At 50.1% G+C, this 13,526-nt stretch overlaps 1 long non-coding RNA gene across 1 annotated transcript; it reads left to right on the top strand.

Moving 5' to 3' along the window:
* Positions 1 to 2,562: 2,562 nt before the first annotated feature.
* On the top strand, positions 2,563 to 9,532 carry LOC140697197 (uncharacterized). The gene is made up of 3 exons (XR_012074047.1): positions 2,563 to 2,767; positions 3,304 to 3,372; positions 9,289 to 9,532. It is a non-coding gene; the product is annotated as an uncharacterized lncRNA (long non-coding RNA).
* Positions 9,533 to 13,526: the final 3,994 nt, after the last annotated feature.

The following is a 13,526-nucleotide window of genomic DNA, read 5'->3' as shown; positions in this document are numbered from 1 at the left end:
CCAGATGAATAGACCACATTTTGCTTAGCCATTCATCCATCATGGACACCTGGGTTGCTGCCATCTTTTGGCTCTTGTGAGTTGTGCTGCTGTGAACATGGGTGTACAAATATCTATTTAAGTCCCTCCTTTCAATTCTTTTGGGTGTGTACCCAGAAGTGGAAGTCTTGGGTTCTGTAATAATTCTCCTTTTGATTTTTTGAGGACCCACTATACTGCGGGACCTGTTTTGTAAAGCCCCCAGTCTCATGAGCAGGGGTTTATAAATCCAAAAAAAAAAAAAAAAAGAAAAAGGGGAAAAAGGGACCCGCTCCACCTTTGGGTGGAGAGCCCTGACAGGAGAGAGAGTTTACCCTGACTAACACACCAAGCAGGGAGAGTCCAGGGCCGAGCGGAAGGTGGGGGAGGCACGGGGACAACCAGGAGCCTCGCGCCCGGATGCCCGGCAGGCCAGCAGCAGGGGCAGCTGGCTCCACGTTGATGGCAAAGTGTCACTTTGACGGAATTCAGGAGTGCTACTTCTGTCATTAGGCGGCAGTCTGTAATTTCCTCACTCAAGGCTGTGTGCGGGGCAGGACTCTTCCAGGGACAATAGAGCCATTCCACCTGCACCGCTCGGGAGGAGGTGAGGGGACCTCCCTTCAGCCAGCAGCTGACACGTAATTAGTGGCAATTGTATTGTTGCGGGTCGCCTCTCCCAGGAAGACGCTGGACTCGCAGCTGGAGGGAGGCTGTCTCGGAGGCGGAGACCAGCCTGAGCTCAGAGGCAGAGGCGGCCTGCCTGGGGAGACCGGGGGACCCAAGAGGAGCCCGGCCTGGTCTGCTGGGTCACTTTCATTCCTGCCCCTGGGGACCTCGAATGCCAAGGTCAGGGCCCCCGGATTGTGGACCAAACTCCTCGAGGGGTTAAGCAACCTTGAAAAACGCCGACATGGGAAGGAAAAACATCGTGATGCTTTCTGACCACGGGGCTGCCTGCAGCCCTGTTTCCCAAGCCCTGGGCGGGATTGGCGTCTGGATGTCCCCTCTGGAATGTCTGGGCTGCAGCCGGGGCTCACTCTAAATGAGAAACAGGCTGGCAGGCCGCGGCCAGCTCCTCGTGCGGTCTGGGCAGGGCCACTTGGCACGGGCCGCCGCCGTGGAGGACACACTGGCTGTGCCTGGCGGCCCTCCACCAGCATGGGAGGCTCGGGGCCCGGCCAGCCGGTTCAGGCCTGCGCCTGCATGGAGGGAGGGCAGCGCTGCCTGGGGCCGTGGCAGGGCACCGCCCTGGAGGCAGATGGTTCTGCTCCTGGCCTGGTCCCTCCCTTTTCTGCAACATTGGGAACAATGCCAATGTGGGTCAAGGAGTCTCAGTTTGCTCAAGTTGAAAAATGGGAGCAGTGACACCTCCTGAGGTTTCTCATGGCACAGAGTTGGGGAACAGAGGTGATACTTCATGGACTTTTAATGCCTAGAAAAATCTAAGAGGCTTGCTCAATATTCTAGTTTTATAGCGGTAAGAACTGAGGTTCAGAGAAGTTCAGGAACTCACCCAGGGTCACACAGCAAAGTATAGGCAAATAGATTTTTCTATAAGCAAATGATTCTCCAGATCAGCACTTTGCTGCGAGAGCCCAGCTCAGAACGGTGTCTCCCAGCCCTCCTGGCCTTGTCCTTCCCTCTCGTCCTTCCCTCTCGTCCTCCCAGCCCAGGCGCTGATCACAGAACTCCTGGTTTCCAGCATGCATTCGTGTACTTTTTCTAATCCTACAGGGTGGAGACTCAAGGTTGTCCCAGGGGCTTCCAGATCAGAGCTCTCCCTAAAATCCAGGGACGCCTGGATCAAGCCCCCTACATTCTGCCCTCCCATCTCCTACACGGCGACATCTGGCTGATGGCATGCTGCTGTCATCAATCACTGCACATTTAACAAGGGGCCCCAGAAGTGACGTTTGTCTCTTGTAGTCATCCTTCCAGTCATTCCAAGCTGTGTCTTAGCTCCACGTTAGAGATTAAGAGTCCAGAGAGGTTCAGTGACCCATCAGTCACCCAGTGGGAAGAAGGGAAAGGCTGGGGACCTGCAGGAGCTGCCCGGGATTTGTGAGGGGAAGGACGCTTCTGCTCCGCTGTGGCTGCAAGAGGGCAGAGAAAACGCGTCAAGACCTAGACGTCTGCCCCTCCCCTGGGGAGAAAATGCGTGGGCTTCTGGTTTGGTCATTTGTGACCGTGTCACTTTGGGCAGCCACACAGTCTCTTGGACTTCGGTTCTCCCACCTGAAGACCGGGGTGGTGATGCAAGAATGTGAAGCAATCGGAGGAGGCAGGGAGGGCCCCATGCAGGGGCCCTGAGGGATCCGTATTTGGGAAGAATGTCTTGGGAAGAAGGGTGGGGTCTGCAGCAGAGGAGTTCCCTGGGGCCAGACTCTGAAGGATCTCGAAAGCCTGGGAAAGAAGTCTGATGTTTTTTCCTCTGTGGTGGAGACTGAGTGTTTTAAGTGGGAGGGGACATGGTCTTTTGGTGCCTTGGGAAGACCATCCTGTTGGTCCAGTTGGAGCGGGTGGCCTGGAGGGAGGGGCCAGGGAGAGCAGAGAGAGGGGCAAGGGGCTGAGGAAGGGAGGGGTTCAGGCAAAAGGCCCCGCCCATCACTCCCTTCCCTGTGCTTTCCTATGAGATTCCTACGGAGTTGGCAGCATCAACTCGTGTCCCTGTTGGAAGTTTTGGTTTTAGTTCCATAAAAGCGATGGAGCTGGTTGTGATCAAGCTCAGGACGGAGGCATCCCTAAGGTCAGTGCCAGGGCAGAGCAAGTGCCCGCCCCGCCCGCCTGCCCGGCTCCTGCTTCTTTTCCCCTGGAGTGCCCTTGGCCCTGACCCCTGAGAAGCGTCCACCAGACCCTGGCAGGGCCAGCAGATGACCTCTCAGAGGCCACCCAAGATCAGCCATCCCTGAGGATGACAGAGGCTGTCCGTAGAGGCCCCCTCACCTCGGCACGAACCTCCTGGCACCCACACCTCTGAGGGCGCACCTGCACGCTGAGCCCCACGCGGGCTCCCAGCTGCTGCCTGGACCCTATCCCTCCACGGTCTTGTGCAGACCCCCGCCCCACTGATGCTACAGACGGTTCCCATAGTCTCCCCCGGAGTGAGGGAGGGCCACTGGGGGTGGCCATGGGAGAGATGTGTCAGGCCACGGAGGGGAATAATTTCCAACTCAAGAAAGGTTGGGATTCAAATGCTCGGCAGTGATGCCACTCCAGGGACGAACTCTGGTCTAAGTTATAAAAGTGCCCTCATACCCCCTTGTAAACTGTTCTTTCTAACAGCAGCTTGGGACATCTCCAGAGCCATCTTCGTGGCGCGCCTGCGCTCAGCAGTGTTTCAGCTGAGAACCGGTAGGTATGTGGGTGACGTCTCTGGGCAGCGTGGGGGTGACCCACAGGGGTGTTGTCCCTGCAGTTTGGGGTGGCCCAGAGGAAACTTCACGACACACCCTTCTCCCACCTCCCGAGGTGGTGGAGTTGAGTCAAAATGAATACATTTGGAGAGGCACTGAATGGCCCTTTTGTCTTGGTGGAAGGGCTGGTTACAGACCTACTGCTGGTGTATGAGCTGCAGATCTTTGTTTTATCTCTGTGTCCAGGTTTTCACGGGCCTCTGTATATGTGTCTGAGAGGGTTGCATAAGCATGTGTGCATCTGTGAAAGTGTGCAGTGTGTGCAGGCACGTGTGCATGTAGGGGTGAAGGGCACTTCCTTATTTCCCAAATGCTTTGAAAGCAACACTCAGGGAATTGGTTCAGCCAAGTTTTGGACCTAGGAGTGGGCATCAGCTTCAGTCTCAGGGACCTGCTGCCGGGGGCAGGTGACAGGTTGATGGCTCCTGCCAGCAGCGGGGACGTCAGAAAGCGTCAAGGGACCTGCTAGGCTGCTGCCCCGGGGGTTAGTGCCCCTCGGTGCCCAGGGAAAGGTTGATAGGTCTTTAAAGTTATTTATAAAAATGGATGGGGATGCAGCATCCTTTCCTCAAGTCCATGAGTCCAGTCAGCATCTGCTCCTCCACACTGACAGCCCTGCCCTGTCTCAACACACATGAGCAGGCGCAGACCATAAAAATGAACCTCCTCCTTCATCACTTGGATGGTCGTCTTCCCAGCTCCCCCAGAGGGGAGTGATGTCATCGTGACACGTCTGGTGGGAGGGGGAGATTTTTACGAGCTCTGATGAGGCCGTTTGCATCGCAGGTAATTAGGGTGGCTGACTGGAGGGAGGAGCGAGGCTGTGTCTTTGAAGGGCTTTGGGGCACCAGGTACGCTGGTGAGGACCCTCCGGCTTCGGCAATGTCACGTGGAAAGCCTTCTTTCAGGGTCTGTACCGACAGCCTGCCTCACTGGCCAGCTCCTGGGTTTTTAAGCAACAGAGCTGGTGCTGTAGAGATAATGGAAAAGAATCTGAAAAAAAAAAACTATATGTGTAACTAAATTGCTTTGCTGTACACCTGAAACTAACATGGTCAATCAATTGCTCTTCAATTAAAAAAAAAAAAGATAAGGCACAGTCTTTGCTTCCTATCTGCTCCCTCCTAGTCCTCCTTGCCCGTCCCTCGTTCCTTCATATGGTCTGCCCATTGTTTTCCTTCCACGCCGTGGGGGCAGAGGGAGCTGCCAGGGCCTTGTGGGCTGGCGGCCTTGGGTTTGAATCTCGACTCTGACTCTTGTTCTGTGTGATTGTACATGAGTGGCTTCACCTCTCTGAGTCTCAATTTCCTCGTGTAAACCTGCCCGGAGGGGTTAGTGTGAGCCTCACATGGGGTGTTGTGGGGTTTCTCAAGCCATTTCCCATCTTACAAGTTTTGCCCTATTTATGCACTTCCTCTGCAACTATTTATTTAATATTTTAAGTTAAATCCATTTACTTTTTTCTGCATGAATTTGTTTAAAACATAAAAGTTACACTATTATTATAAGTGGAAAATGAGGCTCATTTGCTAAAAATAGGAGAGAATAATCAAAATAAGCTTGTATCTGCCAATGACAGGATGGTTCACATAGAAAATGTCACATAATTGACAGTAAAACTCCTAGAACTAATAAGTGTGTTCAGCAAGGTAACAGGATACAAAATAAATACATAAAAATCAATTGCGTTTCTCTATACTAGCAATAAACATACGGAAATAGAAATAAAAATATAATACCACTTATAAATCCTCAAAAATATTTGGGTGTAAATATAACAAAATTTGTATGGCACTTGTACGCTGAAAACTACAAAATACTGAGGGAAGTAGTCAAAGAAGATCTAAGTGTGTGGAGAGACATGTTGGGTTCATGTTGGGAGACTCAACATAGTAAAGATGGAAATTCTTCCCTGAACTGATTAAGAGGTTTACCACAATCCCTGTGGAAATTCCGGCAAGAATTTTGTTGATCTAGACAGGATGATTCTAAAATGTATAAGGAAAGACAGAAGAACTAGACTGTCTACAATCATTTTGAAAAAGAATAAAGTAGGAGGACTTCAAGGCATGACACGGCTACAGCAATCACAGTAAAGGTGGACCTGCTGGATAAACGATGCTCCCGCACAAACTGCCTGAGAGCTCCGACAAGTCATTCAGCAAACGTTTACTGAGCAAACACTGCGTGCCCTGTCTGAGCCCCACCTGTGATGCAGAGAAACAGACACCATCCCTGCCTTCAAGGGGCTCCAGTCTAGTGGAGAGACAAGCTGAATGCAGAAAGTGTGCGTGTGTGTCTGTGTGTGTGCGTGCGTGCGTGCGTGTGTGTGTGTGTGTGTGAGACAAGGTGGGAGGAAGGGCAGGGAAGAGGCAGAGCGTTGCCAGGACCTCGTGCTGGGCTGAGGGCCCCAAATCTCCTCCTTTCCTTCTTCTTTTTCCCTCCCTGCTTTCCACGTTCCTCTTGCTGCTTCTCGGCTCTCCCTGGGAAAGCTGCCTTTAGGAGGACGTGCTGTGCAGTGCGATGGCTCTCATCACTTTCTAATTTTCAGCAGTCGAGCCCTTTGAAAAATGCAATTTAGCACAGCACCCACGTAGACTGAATGCTTGTGTCCCCCCAAACCACATGTGGAAGGCTCATCCCCAGTGGGACGGTGTTAGGAAGTGTGGTCTTTGGAGGTGAATGCGATTAGTGCCCCTGTAAATGAGACCCCCAGAGCACTCCCCGGCCCCTTGCATCACGTGAGGTTGCAGCAAGAAGACTGCCGTCTATGAACCAAGGGGCGGGCCCTCAGCAGACACTGAATCTGCCGGCACCTTGACCTTGGGCTTCCCAGTGTCCAGAGCTGTGAGGAATCAACGTGTTTAAGCCACCCAATCCGTGGTGTTTTTGTTACTGCAGCTCAACGGACTTAAGACGGCATCCCGATATCTAAAACCGGTGAAAGCGCAGCCTCTCAGGGAGGCCACCCCCACCCCCAGTCCGTGCAGTCCAGACTCCAGACCCTGCGCGGGAGGCTGACGCGCAGGGCGTTTCCTAGGGCACTGTGCCGGTGGGAGAGCAGGGCAGGGAAGGACCGGGCGGAGGAGGAAGTCCAGCTGGAGGGGGGCTGACTGCACCCGCCTGCCCTGCCGCGAGGCCGGGTCTTCCCGCTCCTGTCCCAGTTGGTGGCTGGCTGAGGGCCGCTCTGGGAAGGGTGTGCTCTTAGGTGACGCTGGTCTCTGCCATGGGGGTGCCCCGGAAGGTGTGACAGCTGCAGGCGATAAATCCTTTGTTTAAGGGGATCCGGGCGGTGCATCTCCATGTCCAGCCCGGGGGCCCCTCCTTTATACACCTGGAGGGCAGCTCCTCCAGGACTGTGGTCACCATGGTCTTGGGGGGCTTAGAAGAGCAAGTTGCTGGGTGAAAAGCAGCCAGTCTCTGGGTGCAACCCCTGGTCGTGGTGGGGGGTTCCCCCACCCCTGATCTCAGATTCCCTCCCCCTCCGGTGGGACCTCTGTTGGTCTCAAGGCTCACCTGGCGGGATGAGAGGCCTGGGACCCGCCACTACGACCCTCTCAGGCTGAAGGTCGTGCATGCGTCCACTTCCCATCACAGCTGAGAAAGACGACTCAGCAGAAACCCGCGAGCAGCGTGAGTAGCCCCCACTCTCCCACTGCGGTTACTACGAGTGGCGGGGGCTGGTGACAGGTGCTAACATGTGGCCCAAAGACCGTCACACGTATGGCACTCACACGTATCCGTCTATGTGCCTCTACCCCAGACCACCTGCCCGCCATCGGAAGTTTTCCCTTTTATAAGCCCTGGTCCAGCCGGCGGGCTGTGCGGCACTGCCTGCAGGTCCTCATCTGCTCTAATCAGCACCCCGTCCCCTTCGGCACAGCGTGGAGGGCCGGGCGCCCGACTTGCAGCTGTGCCTTCTGGGGGGGCTTGTGAGGGGTCTGGTGGTGCGCACTGAGGAAGGGGGGCAGGCGTGGCCGTGCTGCACGACGTGGGGGCCGGGGCTTGGGTTCCAAGTGCACAGAAATCGGAGTTTCCATCTTTGAGAAGTTGCCATTTTGACGTGGGAGGAGGGACACACCCATTTCTGGTGGTGCGTAACTGAATTCGGTTCAGGGACCACCAGGGAGTGCGGTGCAGGCGGCGAAGTCCCCTGAGGGTTGACGGGAGACAGCGGATTCTGAAGACCCAAAGATGTGTGGGTGACTCTCCGTGGGGACAGGGCGGGGAGGGTGTTGTGAGCAGAGGATGCAGTGTGTGTCACGCCCGGAGGCCAGCGACAGCCTGGCCCGGGTGGCATAGCTGGACACGGAGGGCAACGCAGGACCAGTGGGTGGGAAGGAAGGGCAGGAATAGGTGTGAAGTCCGGGCTCGCTGTCTTTCTTGCTTTTAAATAGTTTCGTGAAGCACGGAGAGAAAACACACGCAGCTCTCATGAGTTGGTAAGTTAGAAAGTGCTTCCAGAATTGCTCGGACCAGGAGGAGGGACACACCCATTTCTGGTGGTGCGGCAAACAACAGCGTCGGACGCACTGCCCTGCCTGGCAGGGGGCAGTCCTCCAGGGGTGCCTTCTTCTGCCTCACAGGTCACTCTGTGAGGAGAGGCTGATGTGAACATGTCAATCCAGCCCCATCCGGTTCTTTTCACCAAAGCTCCAATATGCATCCGATCTCAGAATATTGGATTTTTCTTGGAGGAAAGAAATAAATGACTTATCTGGGGAATAAGCCCAGAGTTCCCTCCACACATCGTACATCCTCTATATTGGGCTAAAATAAAGTTTGCTGATTCTCATGTAAATCTCTAAAGCCTGGGTGTCATAACATGAGTGTTTCATGTGCCGCGCGAGTGGGCTGCATCCCCAGAAAAGAAAGAACGAAGGCAGAGAAGAAAGATTAGCGATCGTATCCAAGGAGAAAGAGAACGGATTCAAATACTTTAAGTGTCTCCAGCTTCTTGACACAGTGGACCAGAAATACGATTCCATCGGAGAGGCATTCCTTTCGGTTTATATTTGGAATTGATCTTGGAGTCTGGCAGATACGTTCCTTTTGCACTTGTTCCTGCTTCATTTCATTTCCACCTTCCCTAAGCCTGACAAAATGATGCTTCATAAAATCCTAGCGGTTTTTGCTTCTTTCCTGTGAGGCTTATGCAGTACTGGTGATCAAATAAGGTACCCTGCTTGCTGCAAATACTCATTGTGTGACTGTTCGGTTTGGTCCTTCAGAAAATCTTGTTTATGTCTTGATAGGTCTGAGGGGTAAAAAGCCAGGTTGTTGCACAAGGATCTTCTCAGCATGACTTTACTGATAGGAGGAAAGAGAGGTGTCTTTTCTTATTTTAAAACCAACGGAAAAATTTCAGGGCTTAGCAAATACAAAGCAAGAATCAAGGTGAGTGTGAGGGGTGATTTTAGCTGATGTCAAGTGCATACCACGTTAGATGGCACGTATCTATGCCTCGACTTCATCCTGAGTGCAGAACTTGAGAGTTGGGAGGTCTTTTGCATATTTAATCAACTCCGTTGTTCTCCTGATGAGAAAATTGAGACCAGATCAGATGAAGTGATCCACTCACTTCATCCAGAGGGAGTTGGAGTTGAGAAAGGCTTATCACCAATTGTTACAGATTGTATTTCCAAAAATGGATGGCTACAGCCATGTCTCGCATCATATCAGCTCTTCTGCCTTGCAGGCTTGCTACCCTTCCAAATCTGGGATGACGCTGGACTGCTTTGACCAACAGAGTCTAAGGCAGGAGTGACGCTCTGCCACTTCCAGGCCTAGCCCTCAATGGCCTGATGCTTTTGCTTCTGGCTTTTTAGGATGTTTACTTTCTCTCTGAACCCAGGTGCCATATTGTGAGAAGTCCAAGTCACATGGAGAAGCCACATGTAGGCTCTTCAGTTGACAGCCCCGGCTGATCTTGGAGCCAACAGCCAGCGTGGACTTTCAGCCGTCTGAGTGTGCCATCTTGGATGTCCAGCCCAGTTGGACTGTCAGATGACTACCGTCCCTGCTGAACCAAGAGAAGATTAGCCAACTGAGCTCAGTGAATCCTCCCAGCTGTGAGAGCTAATAATAAAGTATTGATTTAAACCACTGAGTTTTCGGGCTGTTTGTTATGCAGCAAAGTTTAACGGGAATACTGCGCATAATGCTAACATGAAAACTCGTGCTTGAATATCACTCTATAATTTTACAACTACTCTCTCGTGTTTCCTAAAATTCAGTGTTTTTCTGGTGGAAGGTCATGACTCATTAGTGGATCATAAGGTCATTTTAGTGGGCTGTGGAAAATTAAATCAAACAATAGAATTTATCAGAGTGCACAGTAAGAATTGTCTTGTGAAATTTTTGGTTCAACTGTGTGTGTGTTCTAGATTCTATTGTATACTCTGTTTCTTATTGTGGGTCATAGCCCAACATGTGAGGAAAACACTGTTCTGATTTAACCCTCCCCACAGCTTTGACAAGCAAGCAGGGGAGGTTTCGTTATTTCCTTTTCACCAACCGGGAAAATAAAATCACACATTGGTCATGTAGCGGATCCTGGCTTCTTCCCCTCTTTTGTCACCCCCAAGTCCAGCCTCCCATGCTGTTTCCTTCCTGTTCTTAAAATATGTAAATTCTTTCAGGTCTTGAGCTGGTGTGTGTGTACAGGTAATAGCAGATGACACTTTTGTGTGCTGGCCCTGTACTTGGCCATGACTCTCCTCTACACCATGACTGATGGAGGTGTTACAATTATGCCCGTTTTCCAGGTGAGGAAACTGAGTTCAGAGAGGCTGCATAATTTAGCCAGCATTATGCTTCCAGGAGGAGGCTGAGCCAGAATCCAAATCTATGTAAACTGGCCCCACATCTACACTCTTCACTGTTAAACTAGGCTCTTCTCGTGGGGAAAGTCTCGTGTGATGACCTCTCTCCATCACATTCCTCAGTGTGTTCCTGTTGGGCTCTTTTCCTCCCTGGCCCCTTTCTCAGCCCATAACTCGCAGCCCCAGCTGAGGCTCCGAAGCCCGAATGCAGCTGCCTATGTGTCCTGTGGGGACACTCTGAGATGCCACCTGTCCCGGGGCCTGGAGAGGGGCCAGGTCTTTCTCGGTGCCTGGGAGGGAGAGTGTTATCTTGCAACCACTCTCCTTCTTGTTTACAAGATGAGCATCAACTCCGCGGTTAGATTGGCAGAGGAGTTGAGATAAGAGAATCTGTGTGATTTTGGAGCCCGTTTCCTCTCCTTCTTGCTTTACTTTCACTTCTGTCTGGAGTGTTTACCTGTTGACGAGAAGTCCTGCAGGGAGAGGGGAGGGAGAGCCCGGCGCACAGACAGCCTCTGTTCCTTGGTTTCCCTGCCTGGAAAAGTAAGCGTGGATTCAATGAATCCAGTGATCCTAAGTTGGGAGCAACTTTTACCCTCAGGGGACATTGGGCAGATGTTTGGAGACATTTTTTGTGGTCATCACTTGGGGTGGGGGTGTTCCTGGCATCTGACAGACAGAACAGGGGACGCTGCTAAACATCCTTCTCCAGGCAGGAGATTTCCCACTCAGACCCCCAAATATCAATAGCACCGAGGCTTAGAAACCTGGATTCATCTCATAGCAGAAAAATTCCCATCACTGAGGGCCTGCTACCTGCCAGATGATGGGGGAAGCCGGAAATGAAAAGCAAACGAACAAAAAAACCATCTCTGGACCCAAAGAGCTTGCAATTTAGTGGGAACACCAAACCCATGAACTCTTTTCAAAATGATAAAAACCAAAGGGGAGACATAAACACACCGTGGAGAGGCCAGGTGCCTGGGGAGCTCCAGAGGACTTCACAGAGGAGGTGCCACTGGGATCAGACCCGGGGAGGCCCAGAGAAAGGAGGAGCAATGCAGACAGGAAGATGGACCTGGAGATCATCATTCTAAGTGAAAGAGAAAGAAAAATATCATGCGATATCACTCATATGTGGAATCTAGAAAGAAAGAAAAAGACACTATGAACTCATCTATAACACAGAAACAGACTTGCAGACATAGTAAAAAATCTCAACTGTTACTGGAGGAAGGGGGTGGGAAGGGATAAATTTGGGAGTTTGAGATTTGCAAATGTTAGCCACTATATATAAAGATAGATTAAAACAAACAGGTTTCTTCTGTATAGCACAGGGAACTATATTCAGTATCTTGTAATAACCTTTAATGAAAAAGAATATGAAAACAAATATATGTATGTATACGCATGACTGGAACGTTGTGCTATTCAGCAGAAATTGACACATTGTAACTGTACTTCAATTTAAAAAAAAGAAAGAAAAAAATGATATAGGCTATAAAAGAGTGAAGCCAGATCTTCAATGTACTGGAAAGGAAAACAAATTGTCAACCTAAAATTCTATAACCAGCAAAATCATCTTCCAAAACTTTGGAAGACAAGCAAAAGTCAAAAAATGTTCATCAACAGAGAACATGTTGCTTCAAATGGCATTATTTTATTCCTTTGTATAGCTGAGTAGTATTCCATTGTATAAATATACCACAGCTTCTTCATCCAGTTCTGTCAATGGACATTTAGGTTGTTTCCATGTCTTGGCTATTGTAAATAGTGCTGCTATGAACATTGGGGTGCATGTATCTTTTTGAATTAGAGTTCCCTCTGGATATATGCCCAGGAGTGGGATTGATGGATCATAGGGAAGTCGATTTTAGTTTTTTGAGGAATCTCCATACTGTTTTCCATAATGACTGCACCAAACTACATTCCCCTCAGCAGTGTAGGAGGGTTCCCTTTTCTCCACAGCCTCTCCAGCATTTGTCATTTGTGGACTTTTGAATGATGGCCATTCTGACTGGTGTGAGGTGATACCTCGTTGTAGGTTTGATTTGCATTTCTCTGATAACTAGCGATAGTGAGCATTTTTTCATGTGCCTTTTGGCCATTTGTACTAGCCTACATCATTTTTGACCCAAAACATATTGTCATTCTTACCTTTATTCTTCTGTATGTCATGACTTTTTTTCTCATATGCTTTTAAGATTTTCTCTTCATGACTGGTTTTGAACAATTTGATGATAGCCTTTGGTGTAGTTTTACTCATGTTTCTTGTGCTTGCGGTCCTTTGAGCAGCTTAGACCTATGAAATAGAGTTTTCACCCAACCTGGAGAAACAGTTCAGTCATTTTTTTTCAGACACTTTTGGCCTCGCCCCTCCTCGTCTTCCAGGACTCCAGTTTCGTGTATTTGGGGCCACTTGAAGTCATCACATAACTCCTTGTTGCATCACTATTTTTTTTCCTTTCTGCTTCATTTTGGATAGTTTCTATTTTATGTCTTTAAACTCACTCTTTTTTTCTTCTTCAAGGTCTAATCTGCGCTCGGCCCCACACAGTGAATCTTCTATCTCAGGTGTTACAGTTTTCATCACTAGAAGTTCTATTTCGCTCTTTCCATTGGCCATACTTTTCCACTTCTATGCATGCTTGGTAATTTTTGCTTGGTTGCCAGACCTTGTGAATTTTACCTTGTTAGATGCTGGATATTTTTGTATTTTTATATTCTTGAACTTTGTTACATGACACAATTCATTTACATGAAAATAGTTTGATGTTTTCAGGTTTTTCTTTAAGCTTTGTTAGGCAAGATCAGACTAGTATTCAGTCTTAAGGCTAATTATTTTCTCTATGGAATCCAAAACTTTCTGATTGTCCTACCAAATACTCCATGAAGCAGGTGGATTTCCTATTTCAGGCTCTGTGTGAGCACCAGTCCCTTTAATCTGGTTGCATGGTTCTTTCCCCAGCCTTGTGCAGTTTCTTCACGCTTGTGCCTCGGTCCAAAATCAGCTGATGCTCTGGGAACACTCCGCAGTCCTCTGGAGCTCTCTCAGTGAGCTCTCTTCTCTCCAGTGCTCTGTTCTGCAAACTCTGTCCGCTGCATTCTCCTTTGGTGTCAGCTCCATACCCTCACCTCTTCCTGTAAACTCTCAAGGCAGTTGACTGGGACAATTGTGACACTCACTTCACTTGTTTCTCATCTCACTGGGATCACTGCCCTTTATTGCCTGATGTCCTTCATGGTCTTGAAAACCTTTGATATATAT

Source organism: Vicugna pacos, chromosome 6 (assembly GCF_048564905.1).
Source record: "Vicugna pacos chromosome 6, VicPac4, whole genome shotgun sequence".
Lineage (NCBI taxonomy): Eukaryota > Metazoa > Chordata > Mammalia > Artiodactyla > Camelidae > Vicugna > Vicugna pacos.
This window is presented reverse-complemented; position numbering and strand designations above follow the sequence as displayed.